The sequence below is a fragment of the Pelophylax lessonae genome, assembly GCF_965119305.1.
Source record: "Pelophylax lessonae genome assembly, chromosome: 2".
Lineage (NCBI taxonomy): Eukaryota > Metazoa > Chordata > Amphibia > Anura > Ranidae > Pelophylax > Pelophylax lessonae.
In genome coordinates this window covers 537,530,473-537,549,652 of record NC_138769.1, presented here as the reverse complement: position 1 = coordinate 537,549,652, position 19,180 = coordinate 537,530,473, and positions in this window count along the sequence as shown.

Genomic DNA, 19,180 nt, shown 5'->3' with positions numbered 1-19,180 from the left:
AGAAAGCTCTATTTGTGGGAAAAAAAGGAAGTCAATTTTATTTGGGTACAGCGTCGCACAAACGCGCAGTTGTCCGTTAAATAACGCAGTGGCCAATCGCAAAATAGGGCCTGGTCAGGAAGGGGGTCAAATCTTCCGGTCTTAAGGTGGTTAAACCCACCCCCCCCTGGTGCTTTTCATACGCTGCCGGGTGGATGTTTGGCTCCTACATGTATGCTGTAACTTACATGCCATCCACGTCTAAGAGATAAAAGATTCTTTATGTTTTGAAGTGTTTGTGGAAATAACTTAGCCAATATTTATGGTCCCTGAGGAAGCAATTAATGAACATAATGTTCCACGAAACGCGTTGGACCACCTTATATGTTTCTCAACAAACAAGCAATCACTGATTGTATTGGAAATGATGTAACGTTACTTCTATCTCTGTATTTGTCAATTTTTATGAGTCGTTTTTAACATTGTACAAGCAATACATTTGATTTTCTTTATCATAATGTTTACACTTTAATGTGCTCATTTTGTGACAACAACGCCACATCTTTTAGGCTGCATTCACATGTCAGCTTATAATCGCGGGCAGAACCGCCGCGGTTCCGCCCGCGATTCGGAGATTTATTGCAAATCGCGGGACGCCTAGCGTTGCCCGTTGATTTGCAATAGCCCCCCAAACGCCGAGCGATGTTGCCGCGATTTACGCCCGCCGAATCGCGGCAACATCGCGCAAACAAAATCGCGGGACGCAATACGCTCCAAAAAAGTACAAGAGCTTCTTTGGAGCGTATTGCGTCCCGCGATTTTGTTTGCGCGATGTTGCCGCGATTCGGCGGGCGTAAATCGCGGCAACATCGCTCGGCGTTTGGGGGGCTATTGCAAATCAACGGGCAACGCTAGGCGTCCCGCGATTTGCAATAAATCTCCGAATCGCGGGTGGAACCGCGGCGGTTCTGCCCGCGATTATAAGCTGACATGTGAATGCAGCCTTAAAGCCCACTCATCCTAGGTTGCATCCCCCAGTCCTTTATTTGTTTTTTCCTTGTATGATTTGCAAAGTGCAGTTGCCCCAGAGCTTGGTAAATATGGTTAAGCTTTACTTTGCAAAGAATACCCAATCACGTGCAAGGAAAATAGAATAAAACAGCATTTTTGCTTGCACATGATTGGATGATGGAAGTCAGCAGAGTTTCTACCCATTTACTAAGCTCTGGAGAAACTGCTCTTGCAGAGTACAAAGTGCACAGTCTATTTGCCTTTAGTAAATCAACCCCAATGAGACACAATGAATAAAAAAAGAGGATACCTGTGCTGAGAGAACTACCAGACTGCCTTTGCTGATTTTATTCTGAAAATGGTAATCCTGTTTAAATGGATATACTGTCATTTCTGATTCACTTACCTGAAGCATACAAGCAGTAGCTAAAATCAAAAGCATAAAGTCAGAACTCCTGACTGTCACACGTGTTTCTTGTCTCTGGCTTAAATCTATTGACTGCATTGAATCAGCATGACAGCCTACCATGAGCGTTGGCAACCTACCATTAGATATGAGCATTTTCTGAAGGAGAGGTCAGAGATGGCAGTACAAGTTCTTCACTACATGTTTCCTTTAAATTATTATCATTATCATTAATGGAAACCTTTTCTTAAAGCTAAACTTCAGGCATGTAGCTAAATACACAGATGCCATTCGTGTATGGGGGCTGTTTAACCTGCCAAAGGATTTGTATTTCTTTTTATCTGGTCCTGATATTTACACAGTTCAGCACAGCCCTGTTTGGCAGGGCAGGAGAACTAATTGTCCCTGCTGTAGCTCAGTAAATCCTGGCACACACTATGATTTTTTTACCAGAGGGTTAAAAAATAAAAAAACCTGTCAGCTCTGGTCGGAGCCGATGTACTAATGATCCAATGTTAGTACAGTGATCTTCCCCGCTGAGCTGTTGTATTCAGACAGGGGGATGGCCAGAACACTCCGATCATCGCTCTCCACCATTAGCTGAGAGCGATGATCGGTAGCCAGTCAGATGCTGGTTTTCCAGCATGCACGTCCAAAAGAAGCTGGCCGTTGGGCTTTACACTTACAGGTCTTGTCTGTCCCACTGCTTGTGATTGGATAGTGAAAGCACCAGATTGAGTCCTTGTGCTGCCTCTTCCTCTCTGATACTGAGCTCTGCTGTACAAGGCCAGCAAGAGGCTGATACCAAGTCAAATGCCGGTACCTATACTGCTTGAATTTAAAGTTTAAAGTGTTACTAAACACAGGAGCCTGCATTCACTATATCTGGTCTCCCACAGTACACAGAACATGGAAATGCAATAGTTTTAGTAAATCTAAACTGCTAATTACCTTTTCTCATCAGCAGTATATAGCAGTCTTGTGACTTCTATTAGTGTTTGGTTAAAGCTTGTAGGAGGAGTTTTTATTCTCCCCTGATTGTCCAATGAGGATGCAGGACCCCTGACTCTCTGTAGATACAAAACACTTCACAGGCTCTGAGGAAGAGGCACGGCCTCGAAACGCGTCAGCCCTCTGCTTTCACGAGATATCGTATTTCTGCAATGAGGCGGCTCTATGGAATTGATGTGCTTGAATTTCACGAATGTTTGTGAGTAGCTGATTTTTATCTTGATATAATAAACTCGCTGAGGATAATGTGCTAGGCTGGTGCGCCCTTTCTTTGTTTTGTATCTACAGTGTCTGATCGACTGCCCCGGTCGTAAGGGGCAGCAAAGCCTAGCCATAATGGATGCCAAGTATTAGTACGAGTTCCAGGATTGAGGCAGCCTGAGGACCAGGTTCTGAGCGCAGGAGTGGGGTGCCGAATAGCACTTATCTCCCCTGACTCTCTGTCTGGACAGTGCTGATTGGCCCTGTGCTGATCACATGCACCATCCAAAGAAAAAACAACTCTCTAGCAATACACACCAAACTAAGCATTTGCAGCCTGCTTCCAAGGCTCTGTACTACCAAGAGATGGTTTTGAGACTGTGGAAGAAGACAGGAATACACCTACACCTGGTAGTGTGGTAGTGGACGGCATGCGTTCCACAGCTATGGGGGAAGTGATGTCAGCTCATAGGCGTGCGCAGCCTATTGCATTAGGGTGTGCACCCCAAAGCTCAAACACACATGCGTGTGTATGTGTATATATATATATATATATATATATATATATATATATATATATACATACACACTATATACTGTATATATATATATATATATATATATATATATATATATATATATATATATATATACATACACACTTGTCAAAAGTATTGGGACACCTGCCTTTACACACACATGAACTTTAATGGTAACCCAGTCTTAGTCTGTAGTGTTCAATATTGAGTTGGCCCACCCTTTGCAGCTATGCCAGCATCAACTCCTCTGGGAAGGCGGTCCACAAGGTTTAAGAGTGTGTCTATGGGAACGTTTGACCATTCTTCCAGAAGCGAATTAGTGACGTCAGGCACAGAGGTTGGACGAGAAGGCCTGGCTCGCAGTCTTTGCTCTAATTCATCCCAAAGGTGTCCTATCGGGTTGAGGTCAGGACTCTGTGCAGGCCAGTCAAGTTCCTCCACCTCAAACTCGCTCATCCATGTCTTTATGGTACTTGCTTTGTGCATTGGTCCAGATAATTTGGTGGAGGGGGATTATAGTGTGGGGTGTTTTTCAGGGGTTGGGCTTGGCCCCTTAGACTCTTAGGGCGTCAGCATATCAAGACATTTTGGACAATTTCATGCTCCCAAATTTGTGGGATGGCCCCTTCCTGTTCCAACATGACTGCGCACCAGTGCACAAAGCAAGGTCCATAAAGACATGGACTTATCATGGGTGGTGGAAAATTAACTTCAAGTGCAATAATTTACATTATAATACTAACTAAAACACATAAAATTAAGTGTAACAATCTAAAAAATAAAAATTCCAAAGTGCTCTACTGGTGTGAACCTTCCAACTAAAAAGTTTTTGCACTTAAGTTAAATTTTATGGCAAATATCTGTAGAGGGGTTCCACCATCACTGCTAAGTTTTGAAAAAGATGTATGCCTTATTTTCCTTTTGATGTGTATTACATGTGAAATTACATGTGAGGCACTGATATGGACTGATAGGCAGCACTAATAGGCACTTGTTCTCAGCACTGACTGGCACTGATGAGGCTGCACTGATGGGCACTGATTGGCAGCACTGAGAGGTGGCACTTAATGGCAGCACTGATGGGTACTGATAGGTGGCACTGATAGGCAGCACTGATTGGCAGCACTGCTGGGCACTAATAGGCATCACTGATGACTACTGATAGGTGGCATTGGTGGGCACTGATTGGTGGCACTGATAGGAAGCACTGATAGCCACTGTTAGATGTCACTGATGAGGCGGCACTGGTGGGCACTGATAGGTGGCACTGATGAGGCGGCACTGCTGGGCACTGATAGGCACAATTAGGTGACACTGATGGGCACTGATGAGGCGGCACTGGTGGGCACTGATAGTTGGCACTGGAGGGCACTGATGAGGTGGCACTGATAGGTGGCACTACTGGGCACCACTTATGGACACTAACAGGGGAGAGGGGGAGTTTCACATTCAGCAGACAGTGAGACTTGCAAGAGCCGCTCAGTGTGTGTACAGTGGCGTACCTAGAGCATTTGGCACCCGGGGCGGATCCTATATCTGGCACCCCCCACTTTAAAATGTAAAACCACCCACAAAAATTTGTATTGTTTTCAAGAATATTTATTGCACAAAATTCACAGCCTCCCATCACAGTGCCCCTTGCAGTCTGCCTCCCGTTTCTCTAATCACAGTTCCCCCTTTTGCACTCTCTGCCTCCCCTATACAGTGTTTAAGTTTGAGTAAGAGATTGGAGACTTGCTAAAGGAGATATTCAGAGACTGCAGACAGGATACAGGAGATGCTCAGAGACTGCAGACATGATACAGTAGATGGTCAGAGACTGAGGACATGATACAGGAGATGGTCAGAGACTGCAGACGTGATACAGGATATGGGTCAGAGACTGCAGACATGATACAGTAGATGGTCAGAGACTGCAGACGTGATACAGGAGATGGTCAGAGATTGCAGACATGATACAGGAGATGGTCAGAGACTGCAGACGTGATACAAGAGATGGTCAGAGACTGCAGACGTGATACAGGAGATGGTCAGAGACTGCAGACATGATAAAGGAGATGGTCGGAGACTGCAGACATGATACAAGAGATGGTCAGTGACTGCAGACATGATACAGGAGATGGTCAGAGACTGCAGACATGGTACAGGAGATGGTCAGAGACTGCAGATATGACACAGGAGATGGTCAGAGACTGCAGACATGATACAGGAGATGGTCAGAGACTGGAGACGTGATACAGGAGAAGGTCAGAGACTGTGGACATGATACAGTAGATGGTCAGAGACTGCAGACATGATACAGGAGATGCTCAGAGACTGAGGACATAATAGAAGATAGAAGAGCACTAGGAGGGCTGGAGAGCACAGGGGAAGCAGAGAGCACTGGAGGAGCTGAAGGGCACCGTTTGGGGGGGGGGGGGTCTGGAGAGAATCAAGAGGGGGTTTGGAAAGCATTGTAGGGGGGTTGGAAGGCACAGGGGGTGGAGAGCACTGGGGGGGCGAGCAGGGAAAACCAGGGGGGTGGAGAGCCCTGGGGGGGGACAGGGAGCACTTGGGGGGTGGGCAGGGAAAACCAGGGGGGTGAAGAGCACTGGGGGGGGCAGGGAGCATAGGGGGGAGGGAGATGAAAAGCACTGTGGGGAGCTGAAGAGCATCAGGGGGCTAAAGAACAGGGGGGTCTAGTGCACTGGGGGGGGGGCTAAGAGCACTGGGGGGTTAAGAGCACTGAGGGGGGATTAGGAGCACTGGAGGGGGGGTTAAGAGCACTGAGGGCTAGCAAAAGAAGTTGTATAGGAGGGGGATGGGGCAGCTGCATATAGATGAATTGATCTTTTCCTATTCTCCCTGCAGGAGGGAGAGGAGGAGAATCAGTTATTCAGCAGCTGCAGGAAGAATAGGGAAAGATGAAATCCTCTATATGCAGCTTCACCATCCCCCTCCTATCCAGCACAAACACTTGGGCAATGGGCACGCACTCACCTTCTTCCTGCCGAGGCTCCGCCCCCTTCTTCCAGCCGAGGCTCCGCCCCCTTATTCCCACCTCTAGCAGCACGGACTGAAGGAGCTGCCACTGCAGTTGCCTTCACACTGCGATGCGGGATCTCAGAGCACGCCGGCTGACACCCCCCAGTGCGTGGCCCCCCCGCCCCCGCTATTGGTACCCCACTGTGTGTGACACTGTCATGTAATGTAGCTGCTTTCAGGGAGAAAGCCCAGCTGTCAAAACTCAGTGGTGATGTCGGGGGTGGGCGGGATCGAGCAGCTGTCAAACACCAGCCAATGATTGGGCTGCTTAAGAAAGGGGCGGAGCCACATAAACTAAGCTGCCGCCCAGACCCCATCTCATTGGTTGGTGTTTGATAGCTGTTCGGTCCCGCCCACCCCCGACATCACCCCTGAGTTTTGACAGCTGGTCTTTCCCCCTGCAAGCAGTAACATTACCTGCAAGTGTCACACACACTGAGCGGCTCTGGCAAGCCTCACTGTCTGCTGGAGCCAACAGCACAGCCGCCTCTCCACCAAGTATCTCACTACCCTCAGTGCCAAAGATGGAGATCTCGGGAGACAGCCGGCCCTACACTAACAGACACAGGGTGATTAGGGTGTGCCCAGGCACACCCGGCACACCCCGTGCGCACGCCTATGCGTCAGCTGCTAACAGGATGTCCGGGCAGTGTTCAGACAACAATGCATTTCGCTATTGCGTCATCCCGTGGAACGTACCCGATGTCCACCAGGACCAGCCGATCATTCCCGAGAGAGGCAAAATGGCAGTCTGTAAACAAGAGAGATCACCATTCTGTGACAAGAGAAGACAGAGATCCTGTGTTTCTTCTAAGCAGGAACACAGATCTGTCTTTCCACAGTTAAACCATCCCCCACACAGTTAAAAAGCACTCCCAGGGAACACACTTAACCCTTTGATCGCCCTTGATGTTAAACCCTTCCCCACCAGTGTCATTAGTACAGTGACAGTGCATTCTTTTTAGCACTGATCCCTGCATTAGTGTCACTGGTCCCCAAAAAAGTGTCAAAAGTGTCACTTAATGTCCGATTTGTCAGCCACAATGTCGCAGTCCCGCTATAAGGCGGTGATTGCCCCCATTACTACTAAAAAAATAAATAAAAATGCCATAAAATTATCCCATAGTTTGTAGATAACGTTTGCGCAAACCAATCAATATATGCTTATTGGGATATTTTTTTTTTTTACCAAAAATTTTTAGCAGAATACACATTGGATATGTTTTATATAGCAGAAAGTAAAAAATATTGTTGACAAAGACAAAAGACCTATTACCCGTGCCGCATCCTAATATATACTGTATTTACAAAGAGTTTGCAAGACACAGTCCTGCTAGTGGTGTATTTTAATGGCACTCACATGAGACAGACTTATTACCGTATATTTCTGCTGTTGGTCTTCAGGAAGTGCATTGCGTAACGCGTTGACCAGCAACAAGGAAAACACACTTCAATCGATGGATTGAACGTAGAGAGGTGTTCGCATCAATATTCACAAGGATATTGTATTATACTTTCATTTATTTTAATGTAGTCGCCTTTGGGCGTCTATTGTGTTCTTAATGATACATAATAAAAGATGTTATTTTTATTTGCACGGAAACTAGTAGGCGAGAGCTGTCCTTGGACATTGTGAGTAGGACCCTTGCTTAAGACTCCGTGTGTGCATGTACTTTAGAGGGTTGAATGCCAGAATTTGTTTGCTAGAACATGATTGGTTTAGTTAAATGACCACAGCTTCCCCTTAGGCCCCTTGCACATTGTGGCATTCAACAGCAATGCGTCCCTCCAGGTGCTTTAGTGCCTTCATTCCAGAATCCCATCCCTGAATGGACAGGGCTCTAAAATGCCAGTACTATTCAGTACTGCGTTCAGCCCTGTCTATTCGTAGCCTGCCATACACTTTGACAGGTAGCTTGTTTCAGGACTGGACGCTGCAACTGTCCCTCCTGGGTGCACTAAATCCCCGGGAGGAATGGACTAATTCTGAATGCCCCAGTGTGCAAGGGGCCTTAGCAATAAGTTTGTTCTTTTTCCCAGCCAAACAGGAGTTTCCTTTTAAGTCTGAAGAAATATGTTTAGGTTTTCATAAATGAGAATCTGTTGAAGTAATTCGCTGAAATGCTAAAGCAGCTGTGGTAGCTATTTTTAGATGAGATCTAACATTAAATCAAGAATGAATTATCACAAATAAATGCACAGATTTTTCATTAACTCTCTGATGTATCTTTTCAGACTAGGACTACGTATATAAAAAGCATGGGAATCTAGCCTAAATGTTCACATTTATTGATATGTAGGGTTAAATTACAGGCATTACAAGAATATAAATATAATAAATAAATAAATGAAATAAATATATATATATGTTTTGAACATATGCATACATAACTTATACACAGAGACAATCTTTCTTTAAAGTTTAATCTTTGGCCTCCTTTTGCTTTGATCTGTATGCTTAGAGGTTATGCTACAAGAATGACTTTGACCATTAGGATGTATATAAAACTAAAATCAAAAATGATCAAAAACAATTCCCTAAACCCTCTCAAGAATCACATTGATGGCTTTTATTTGTTTAAACCCACTCATTGCAGGGTGGCCCACTGTGGTGTGTTTGCACACATTATCAATAACACTGGCTTAAAGCGGTTGTAAACGGCTGGGTTGATGTTTAATTTTTTTTCAGACCTGCAAGGTAATGCCATAATGTGCTAGTATGCATTGCATACTAGCACATTATGTGAAATAATGTACCTGAAAACAAAGCATTCCAGCAATGCAATGTCATCACTGGAGGCCGCTTCCATCTTCACCCATCTTCCTTCCGGGTCCGTGGACTCCGGATATGAGACTGGCCGGAGCCGCGATGACGTGTCATGTGCATGCGCAGGGGAGCCGCCATATACAGCACAGGATTCTGAAGGAACGACCCGGGTGGCCGTTCCTTCAGAGCGCATGTGCCGATTAAGTAATCGACTGCATACATAGTAAATATCTCCTAAACAGTGCATGATTAGGAGATACTGTATTTACAGCAGCTATAGGTAAGCCTTATTATAGGCTTACCTATAGGTACAAGATTAAAGTTTACAACCACCTTAAAACCTCAAGATACCCCTAATATATATATATATATATATACTGTATATATATTGGGGATTGACCGATTTAGGCAAGGCCGATGTATCGGGCGCCGATATGCACTGTCCCCGATATATCGGTATCGGCCCCGGAACTGGCTGTTATTGCTGATATTTTTGTGATGGCATTAAGCCTTCTTAGGCTGCCTCCCTTGCCTTGGACAGCCTCTGTGCCTGTCTCCCACCTACCACAGGGTGCCAGCCAGCCAGCCACCCACCACAGGGTGCCAGACAGCCAGCCATCCACCACAGGGTGCCAGCCAGCCACCCACCACAGGGTGCCAGCCAGCCACCCACCACAGGGTGCCAGCCAGCCACCCACCCACCCACCACAGGGTGCCAGCCAGCCACCACCACAGGGTGCCAGCCAGCCACCCACCACAGGGTGACAGCTAGCCAGCCACCCACCCACCACAGGGTGCCAGAAAGTCAGCCATTAAGCATTAAACAAAAATTAACTAACATGTTCTGTACCAGATTTGTGTCAAAAATTTTCTTTATTTTTCAAAACTTTGAATGTACAAAATATCGGCCCATATCGGCCGATACCGATACGTTGTGACAAAAATATCGGTATCGGCCTTGAAAAAAACATATCGGTCTATCCCTAGTATATACATATATATATATATATATATATATATATATATATATATATATATATATACGTATATATAAATACAGCGGTGGAATCTCTGGTATAATACAAATAAGCTAACCCAAAAAAAACTAAAAACGGGATTATGACTCTAGAACTCACACTCTTATTCAACAATATTCCAGTTCAGTTAATTTGAAGGAATATGCCCAATGTCTGAATTGCTAGTACAAAATACTATATATTAACACAAAATGAATCGTATAATAACATTGTTAAAACTTGGCCAAGTGATTGAAACTAAACATAAAACCAACAATATCCTCCTAATCATATATCCTGCTCCCAACAATTTATGAAAAAAAAAATAATTTAGAATCAAATGGAAACGTAGGCTAGGTTCACACTGCTGCAATCCAGTTTCGATCCAGCTTTCAGTGGTATTATGTAGTGCAACCTGAATACTACTTTATTGCTAATTTGAAGTGGCTTGCATATTCTATGGGACCAAAATTGTGCTGGAATCGCAACAAAGTGGCACAGGAACCCTTTTCCAACTTTGCACCGTGCTGAGCTGTGAATGGGCAACAATGTCTGACTCAGGTCGCATCTGAAATCACACAAGTGTGAAAAGAGCCTCAAAATGCATCCTCCAGCAAAGTGGGATAATGCATCCCTAGAAAACAAATTATTTTTCAGTCCAATACATGTATATCATGATGTACACTTATCGGACACTTTTTTAGGTACACTTGTTCAATTGCTTGGTAACAAAATTGCTAATCTGCCAATCAAATGGCAGCAACTCATTGCATTTAGGCATCTAGACGTGGCGAAGAGGACTTGCTGAAATTCAAAGTGAGCATTAGAATGGGGAAGAAAGATGATTTAGTTGACCTTGAACGTGGTAAGGTTGTTGGTGACATACAGGCTGGTCTAAGTATTTCAAAAACTGCTGATCTACTGGGATTTTCACACACAACCATCTCTGGGGTTTACAGGGAATAGTCTGAAAAAGAGAAAATATCTAGTGAGTGGCAGTTGTGTGGACAAAAATGCCTTGTTGATGTCAGAAGTCAGAGGACAATGGGCAGACTGGTTCGATATGATAGAAAAGCAACAGTAGCTCAAATAACCACTCGTTACAACCAAGGTATGCAGAATACCATCCCTGAATGCACAGCACATTGAACCTTAAAGGTGCCACTCCTGTCAGCTAAGAACAGGAAACTGAGGCTACAAGGGCTCACCAAAATTGGACAATCAAAGATTGGAAAAACAACAAGGATAGTCTATATCATTGCAATAAAATTACATATACTTTATAAATTGTTCATTGTTCGGAGAAGGAGTGGCCTATAGCATCATACTATTGAAAACCTAACTCTGTTGACTGCTGTTAAATATTTTTTATAGTTTTGTCTTAAAGCGGTAGTATACTGCTTTTTTTTCCCTTTTAACTACAGGTAAGCCTATAATAAGGCTTACCTGTAGGTACAATTAATATCTCCTAAACCGGCACGGTTTAGGAGATATTTGCAGTGCATGCAGCCGCTCACGTGAGCGGCGCATGCGCTCTGAAGGTCCGCTGGACCTTCAGCTTCCCTTGCTGGGAGCTTGCCGGAAAATGACTCCCGCGTGCATGCACGGGAGTGACGTCATCGCGGCTCCAGCCAAATCACAGCGCCGGAGCCGCCGAACCCGGAAGAGACGCTGTGGGATCATGTCAGCGCCTGCAGCGTTGTCCAGGGGTCCGTGTCGGGGCTTCGTTCTAAAGTAAGTAATTCATAATGAGCTAGTATGCGATGCATACTAGCTCATTATGCCTTTGTCTTGCAGGTTTTTTTATTTTTTTTATTTTAGGTTTACAACCGCTTTAAATAACAATTGATCAAATTAGCCAAATAAAATAGAAGAAAGCTCCCTTTTTAATTTTAACATGCATGATTTATTTATTTATTTTTATTGGTTGAACTGGATGGACTTGTTTTATTTTATTTTTTTTGAACCTGACTAACTATATAACTATGAAAACAGTCTAGGTTATAGTGGCATGTACCGTACATTTCCCCAATAATTTCTCACCTCAGCTATTGCAACTCACTCCTCATTGGCCTACCTCTACACAGGCTATCCTCCCTCCAGTTTATCATGGATGCTGCGACCAGACTTCTTCATGTTATCAATGGTTCACTGTTAGCCACTCCTCCCTCCAATCCCTCCGCTGACTTCCAATCACCTAATGAATAAAATAATACTAACCGCAACATAGAAGGTCACTCACCAACTTAGCTCAACCACTTTGAAATTATCACTTTGAAATTATCAACCAATCCATTCACTTTGCTCCTTCCAAGACCTCTTGCTCTCTAGCTCCCTTGTCACCTCCTCCCATGCTCACCTTCAGGACTTTTCAGAGCCTCTTCTATCCTCTGGAACTCCCTACCACAGCCTGTAAAGCTATTGTCTACTCTGTTTGCCTTTAGATGGTTCTCTTCAGGGAAGACTATCACACCTCCACCTAACAACTCCTGATTGGCTGAGATACAACTGCAAGGCAATTGGCTCCCACAGCTGTCAATCAAAGTCAGTGAGCCAATCAGGTGAGAGAGGGGGTGGAGCTAAACGGCAGCTCCATGTCTGAATGAATACACAGAGCTGCAGCTCGGCTCGGGTGCCCCCATAGCAAGCTGCTTGCTGTGGGGGCACTCAATTGGAGGGAGGGGCCATGAGCAGGAATGAGTGACCAGAGAAGAGGAGGATCCAGGCTGCCATGGGCAAAACCAACGCACAGAGGAGGTAAGTATATTATATTTGCTATTAAAAAAAATAGACTTTATAATCACTTCAAGCACTGTGTATTACAAACAATTGTCATGGTTGGTATTTGTAGAAAATGCTGTTTACAACTTTTTCATCCTTCTTTGTGTCTCAGTACTTCTGATCACTTCCAGTCTGTGAGCCATTTCTACATGCATTTGTTCCAGTATCAGTTGCATGTCTTTACTCAGATTGAGCTGTTGGATACAACAGAGAGCCCTGCCTGCATGCGCATTGGCATAGCCTATTTTAGTCTTCACCAGATTCACATGTGATAAAATGACAACACTGGAGCACAATCGCGGGACACTTTTTACCTTGTAACAGGAAGTACCTGAACAAGGAGCTTCATGGAAGAATCACCATGTATTATTTTAATGAAAAGTGTAGATATGAAAAGACTGAAAACTACTTACCAAATGAAATTAACGCGCTAAAGAATATATGTGAATTTAATGACTTGGTCTTCATACTGCATAAATGTCAGCCTATACTCTTTTGAAACTGGACAAGGATGAGGAAGTTTCCGAGAAATGTGAATTTTTTCTGAGAATCCAAGATATATGATCACCAGATCAGCAATACACCATGGATACATATTTGATAAACATAATATTTCTGCCAAAATGGGTCTGGGCAGAAGAGATTGACCCCAGAGAGAATTGAGCAATATTCTTAACCTGTTAATCAGTAAACAACAGAATAGAGTAAAAGGCAAAACATATTTCTGTCTTTAGTATTCTTCCCAATCTTTAACAGTTTGCCTATGCTTACAATACAATACAGTATACAATGTATACTGTAGGTTAAACCATATAGTGAAGTCTAACAGCTATTTTCCTTCAAAAAGTAATTATTAAAGAATCAATCCACCTAAAACTGATGTTTTAGTTTTTGTTACATGTCGAAAAAAAAACCACTCTTTTACCAACGCTATTGGTAACACTGGACTTTCTAAAAGCTCCCAATTGTCCCGGATTTCGAGGGACTGTCCCTGATTTGCTACAAAGGCCCTCATTTATCCCTCATTTTGGTCTGATCTATATAGTTGCAGGTCTATTTTTCAGCGGGAACACGGGGGAACGTGGGGGAACGCAGTTCTGACACCTCCAGCATAGAATGTATGTAATGACAAGGGGTATTGGGTGTGCTGGAGGATCTATTGATCCTGGTTGCTGGGGGATTTATTATTGCTGGGGGATCTATTGATGCTGGAAATGTCTGTTGCTGCTGGGTGAACTTTTGTTGCTGGGGGGGTAATTTGTCACTGGGAGGCATTTACTGTTGAGGAAGGGATCTATTGTTGCTGGCTGCTGTGTAGGGTCTACTGATGTTGGCTGCTGGAAGATCTATTGTTACTTGTTGGGGTCTATTGTTGCTGTGGTAAATCTTTTGTTGCTGGGGGAGTATTTTTTTTCAGAGAGTCTGTCGTTGCTGGGGAAGAAGGGCTATTGTTGCTGGCTGCAGAGGATCTATTTTACTGCTATTCCTGTAATAATCAACAAAATTCGTATAAATCACTTAGCACCACAAAGTGATACTTGGTTCTGTATTCTCTGAAAGGGGTGGTACTGGAAGGTGGGTAGGGATGTAACCAAGGGATGTGCTTGGAGTTGGGTAGGGGGTGGAGACAAGGGTCACTCGGAAGTGGAGAGTAACTGCACATATTCTCTAAGAAAAAAAAGCCCTGTATAGTTGTATATACTGTACATTTAGGTCCATATACATTGTATTTGGACACAGGTACAATTTTAGTTTTTTCAGGTATTTACTAAGACATATTCAAACTATAGTTATATAATTGATATGGGCTGAAAGTGCACACTCTCAGTTTTAATTTGAGGGTATGTATATCCAAATTGGAGGAAGGGTTTAGGAATTATGGCTCTTAAGATTAGCCATGCCCCCTTTTTCAAGGGACCAAAAGTAATTGGACAATTGAATTAAAAGCTGTTTCATGGCCAGGTTTATGCTGCATCAATTAAGTAGGTAAACGGTCTGGAGTTGATTCTAAGTGGGGTATTTGCATTTGGAACCTATTGCTGTGAACCTACATCATGTGTTCAAAGGAGTTGTCCATGCAAGTGAAACAGGCCATTGTAAGGCTTCAAAAACTAAAAACAAATCCATCGGAGAGATAGCAGCAACATTATGAGTGGCCAAATCAACAGTTTGGTACATTCTGAGGAAAGAAGAACGCACTGGTGAGCTCAGCAACATAAAAAGGCCTGTACCTCCACAGAAGACAACAGTGGTGGATGATCCCAGGATCCTCTCTATGGTAAAGAAAAAACAATTCACAACATCCAGAAGTGAAGGACACTCTCCAGGAGGTGGGCGGATCATTGTCAAAGTGTACAATCAAGAGAAGACTTCACAGAGCAAATACAGAGGGTTCACCACAAGGTGGAAACCATTCATTAGCTTGAAGAATAGAAAAGCCAGATTAGACGTTGCCTAAAAACATCTAAAAAAGCCAGATCAGTTCTGGAAAAAAATTCTTTGGACGGATAAAACTAAGATTAATCTGTACCAGAATGACGGAAAGAAAAAAGTTTGGAGAAGGCTTGGAACAGCTCATGATCCAAAGCACACAGTGTCATCTTTAACCGCTTCCATACAGAGCAGTTAGACACCCTTCCTGCCCAGACCAATTTTCAGCTTTCAGCACTCTCACACTTTGAATGACAATTGCTCAGTCATGCTACACTGTAACCAAACAAAATTTTTATCATTTTTTTCACACAAATAGAGCTTTCTTTTGGTGGTATTTGATCACAACTGGGGGTTTTTTTCGTGATATATGCAAAAAATGAGCAAAAATTTTGAAAAAAAAAACACTTTTTTTTAGTTTCAATTATAAAGTTTTGCAAAAAATTAATTTTTCTTCATACATTTGGGCCAAAATGTATACTGCTACATGTCTCTGGTAAAAATAACCCAAATTAGTGTATATTATTTAGTCTGTGTGAAAGTTATTGAGTCTAGAAGCTATGGTACCAATTACTGAAAATTGATCACACCAGATGTACTGACTGCCTATCTCCTTTCTTGAGGCCCTGAAATGTCAGGACAGTACAAATACTGCCCAAATTACCCCTTTCTGTAAAGTAGACAGTCCAAGGTATTTAGTAAGAGGCATGGTGGGTTTTTTGAAGTTGTAATTTTTTCCCACAATTCTTGGGAAAATTAAGAAAATTTTTTTTTCTTTTTTTTCCCACAAAGTTGTCAATTTATAAGCTATTTCTAACACATAGCATGTACACAGCAAAAATTACACCCAAAAATACATTCTGCTACTCCTTCCGAGTATGGCGATACCACATGTGTGATACTTTTACACAGCCTGGCCACAAAAAGAGACTCCACGTCCAAGAAGCACCTTCAGGCGTTCTAGAAGCATAAATACACATAAAACTTTCTTACTACCTATCACACTTTTCAAGGCCCTAGAGCACCAATACAATGGAAAGTCCAAAAAATGACCCCATTTTGGAAAGCAAACACTCCAACGTATATTCTATGAGGCATTATGGGTCGTTTGAACATATCATTGTTTTCCACAGGTTTTTGGAAAATGTGGGAAAAAAATGAAAACTTTTTTTTTTTTTACACAAAGTTGTCAATTTATAGGATATTCCTAACACATAGCATGTACACAGCAAAGATGACACCCCAAAATACATTCTGCCACTCCTCCTGAGTATGGCAATACCACATGTGTGAGACTTTTTCACAGCCTAGCCATATAGAGGGGCCGAACATCCAAGGAGCATCATCATGCATCCTAGCCACTTGCCTAGGCCTATTTTTGACATTTGGTGTTTACAAGCTAAAATCAGTTGTTTTGCTAGAAAACTGCTTAGAACCCCCAAACATTATATATTTTTTTTTTAGCAGAGACCCTAGAGAATAAAATGGAGATTATTGCAATATTTTTTATATCACCGTATTTGCGCAGCGGTCTTCCAAACACAATTTTTTTGGAAAAAAATCACTTTTTTTAATTAAAAAATAAGAAACCAGTAAAGTTAGCCCAATTTTTTTCCATAATATGAAAGATAATGTTACGCCGAGTAAATAGATACCCAACATGTCATGTTTCAAAATTGCGCACGCTCACGGAATGGCAGCAAACTTTGGTACTTAAAAATCCCCATAGGCGACAATTAAAAATTTCTACAGGTTGCCATCTTTGAATTGCAGAGGAGGTCTAGGGCTCAAATTATTCCCCTTGCTCTAACGATCGCGGCGATACCTCACATGTGTGGTTTGAACACCGTTTACATATGTGGGCGGGGTTTCTGTATGCGTTCGCTTCTGCGCGCTAGCTCACGGGGACAGGGCGCTTTAATTTTTTTTTTTTTTTTACTATTTATTTTATTTATTATTTTTTATTTTTACACCGTTTAAAAAAAAAAAATGATCATTTTTATTTCTATTAAAAGGAATGTAAACATTCCTCGTAATAGAAATAGGCACGACAGGACCTCTTTTTTGTGAGATCTGGGGTCAAAAAGTCCTCAGATCTCACAAGTACACTAAAAAAAAAAATTATTATATAAAATGAAAAAAAAAAAAGGACCTTTAAACCGGTTGCTAGGCAACAACATTTTCCATAGCTCCGGTCCTCCAAAACCATAGAGTCAAGTGAGGGCAAGCTTGCCCTCACTCGACATCCTGTCTGTGAGGATCTGGGACCGGATCGCTTTCCCCGCTGCCGGCGGGTCCTTTAAGCGGGGAAAAGGACCGGACGCGGCGGGAGGGGGGGGGGCACCTCTTCCGCCATCCCGGAAGGGTGATCCCACGGCGAATCCGCCGCTGGGACCACCTTTATCGGAAAGCCAACCATCCACCGTTTAAAAAAATACCAGGGTTATGGCAGCTATCTGCTGCCATAACACCGGTATTTAGGTTTAAACGGAGGACGTATATAAACCTTTTTGGACTTGGACATGGTGGCTGTATGAAGGGTGACAGGTACTCGGGTACTTTCTTGGGCAGGTGACAGGTACTCTGGTACTGATGAGCAGGTGGCAGGTACTCGGGTACTCCGATAGGCAGGTGACAGGTACTTGGGTACTCTGATGGGCAGGTGACAGGCAGGTAATAGGTACTGATGAGTAGTACTGAATTGATACTGATAGGTGATACTGTACTGATGGGTACTGATGATCAGTACTGATACGTGATAGGTACTGATGAGTACTGATGAGTAGTGATGGGTACTGATGAGCAGGCGGCAAGTACTCGGGTACTTCAGGGGTCTGGTACTCTGATGAGTAGGTGGAAGGTACTCGGGTACTCTGATGGGTAGGTGACAGGTACTCAGGTACTCTGATGACGGGTACTCCGTTGACAGGTACTCAAAGTACCCGAGTACCTGTCATCAGAGTACCCGAGTACCCGTCATCAGAGTACCCGAGTACCTGTCATCTGAGTACCCGAGTACCCGTCATCAGAGTACCTGAGTACCCGTCATCAGAGTATCCGAGTACCCGTCATCAGAGTACCTGCGTACCCATCATCAAAGTACCTGAGTACCCATCATCAGAGTACCTGAGTACCCATCATCAGAGTACCCGAGTACCCATCATCAGAGTACCCGAGTACCCATCATCAGAGTACCCGAGTACCTGTCATCAGAGTACCCGAGTACCTGTCATCAGAGTACCCGAGTACCCGTCATCAGAGTACCCGAGTACCTGTCATCAGAGTACCCGAATACCTGTCACCAGCCCATCAGAGTACCCGAGTACCTGTCATCTGAGTACCTGATGGCCTGGTGACAGGTACTCGGGTACTTTGATGGGCTAGTGACAGGTGCTCTTTATTGGGGGGGGGGGCAATCAGTGTGTTTAGCGTGCACTGTAATTGGTAACTAGCTGTTACCACAATCTCCTCCTCACACAGGATCAGTGTGTGAGGAGGAGAACACGGTGACAGCTAGTTACCGTGTTCTCTGTTGACATTTGTGACCGGCTGTGATTGGACACAGCCGGTCACGTGGTAAAGAGCCAATTTCATTGGCTCTTTACCTAGATCGGGGATCGACTCTGTCCGAGGGACGAGCCTGGTCCCCGATCGCTGCTCTACGCGCCCCCGGGGGCGCGCATTGCAGAGAGAACGAGCGGCTCGTGCTGGAGCCGCTCATGTGATCGGCTGTGATTGACACAGCCGATCACATGGTAAACAGCCAATTTCTATTGGCTGTTTACCTTGATCAGGGATGGGCTATGTCCGAGCCTCATCCCTGATCGCGCCGCTGTGCGCCGCCGGGGGCGCGCACTGGCTGCTAGAACGGGCCGACATCATATGACGGCGGCCCGGATCCTTACAACCACTTTGCCGACGTCATATTACATGACTCGGTATGGAAGTGGTTAAAACATGGTGGAGGCAATGTGACAGCATGGGCATGCATGGCTTCCAGTGGTACTGGGTCGTT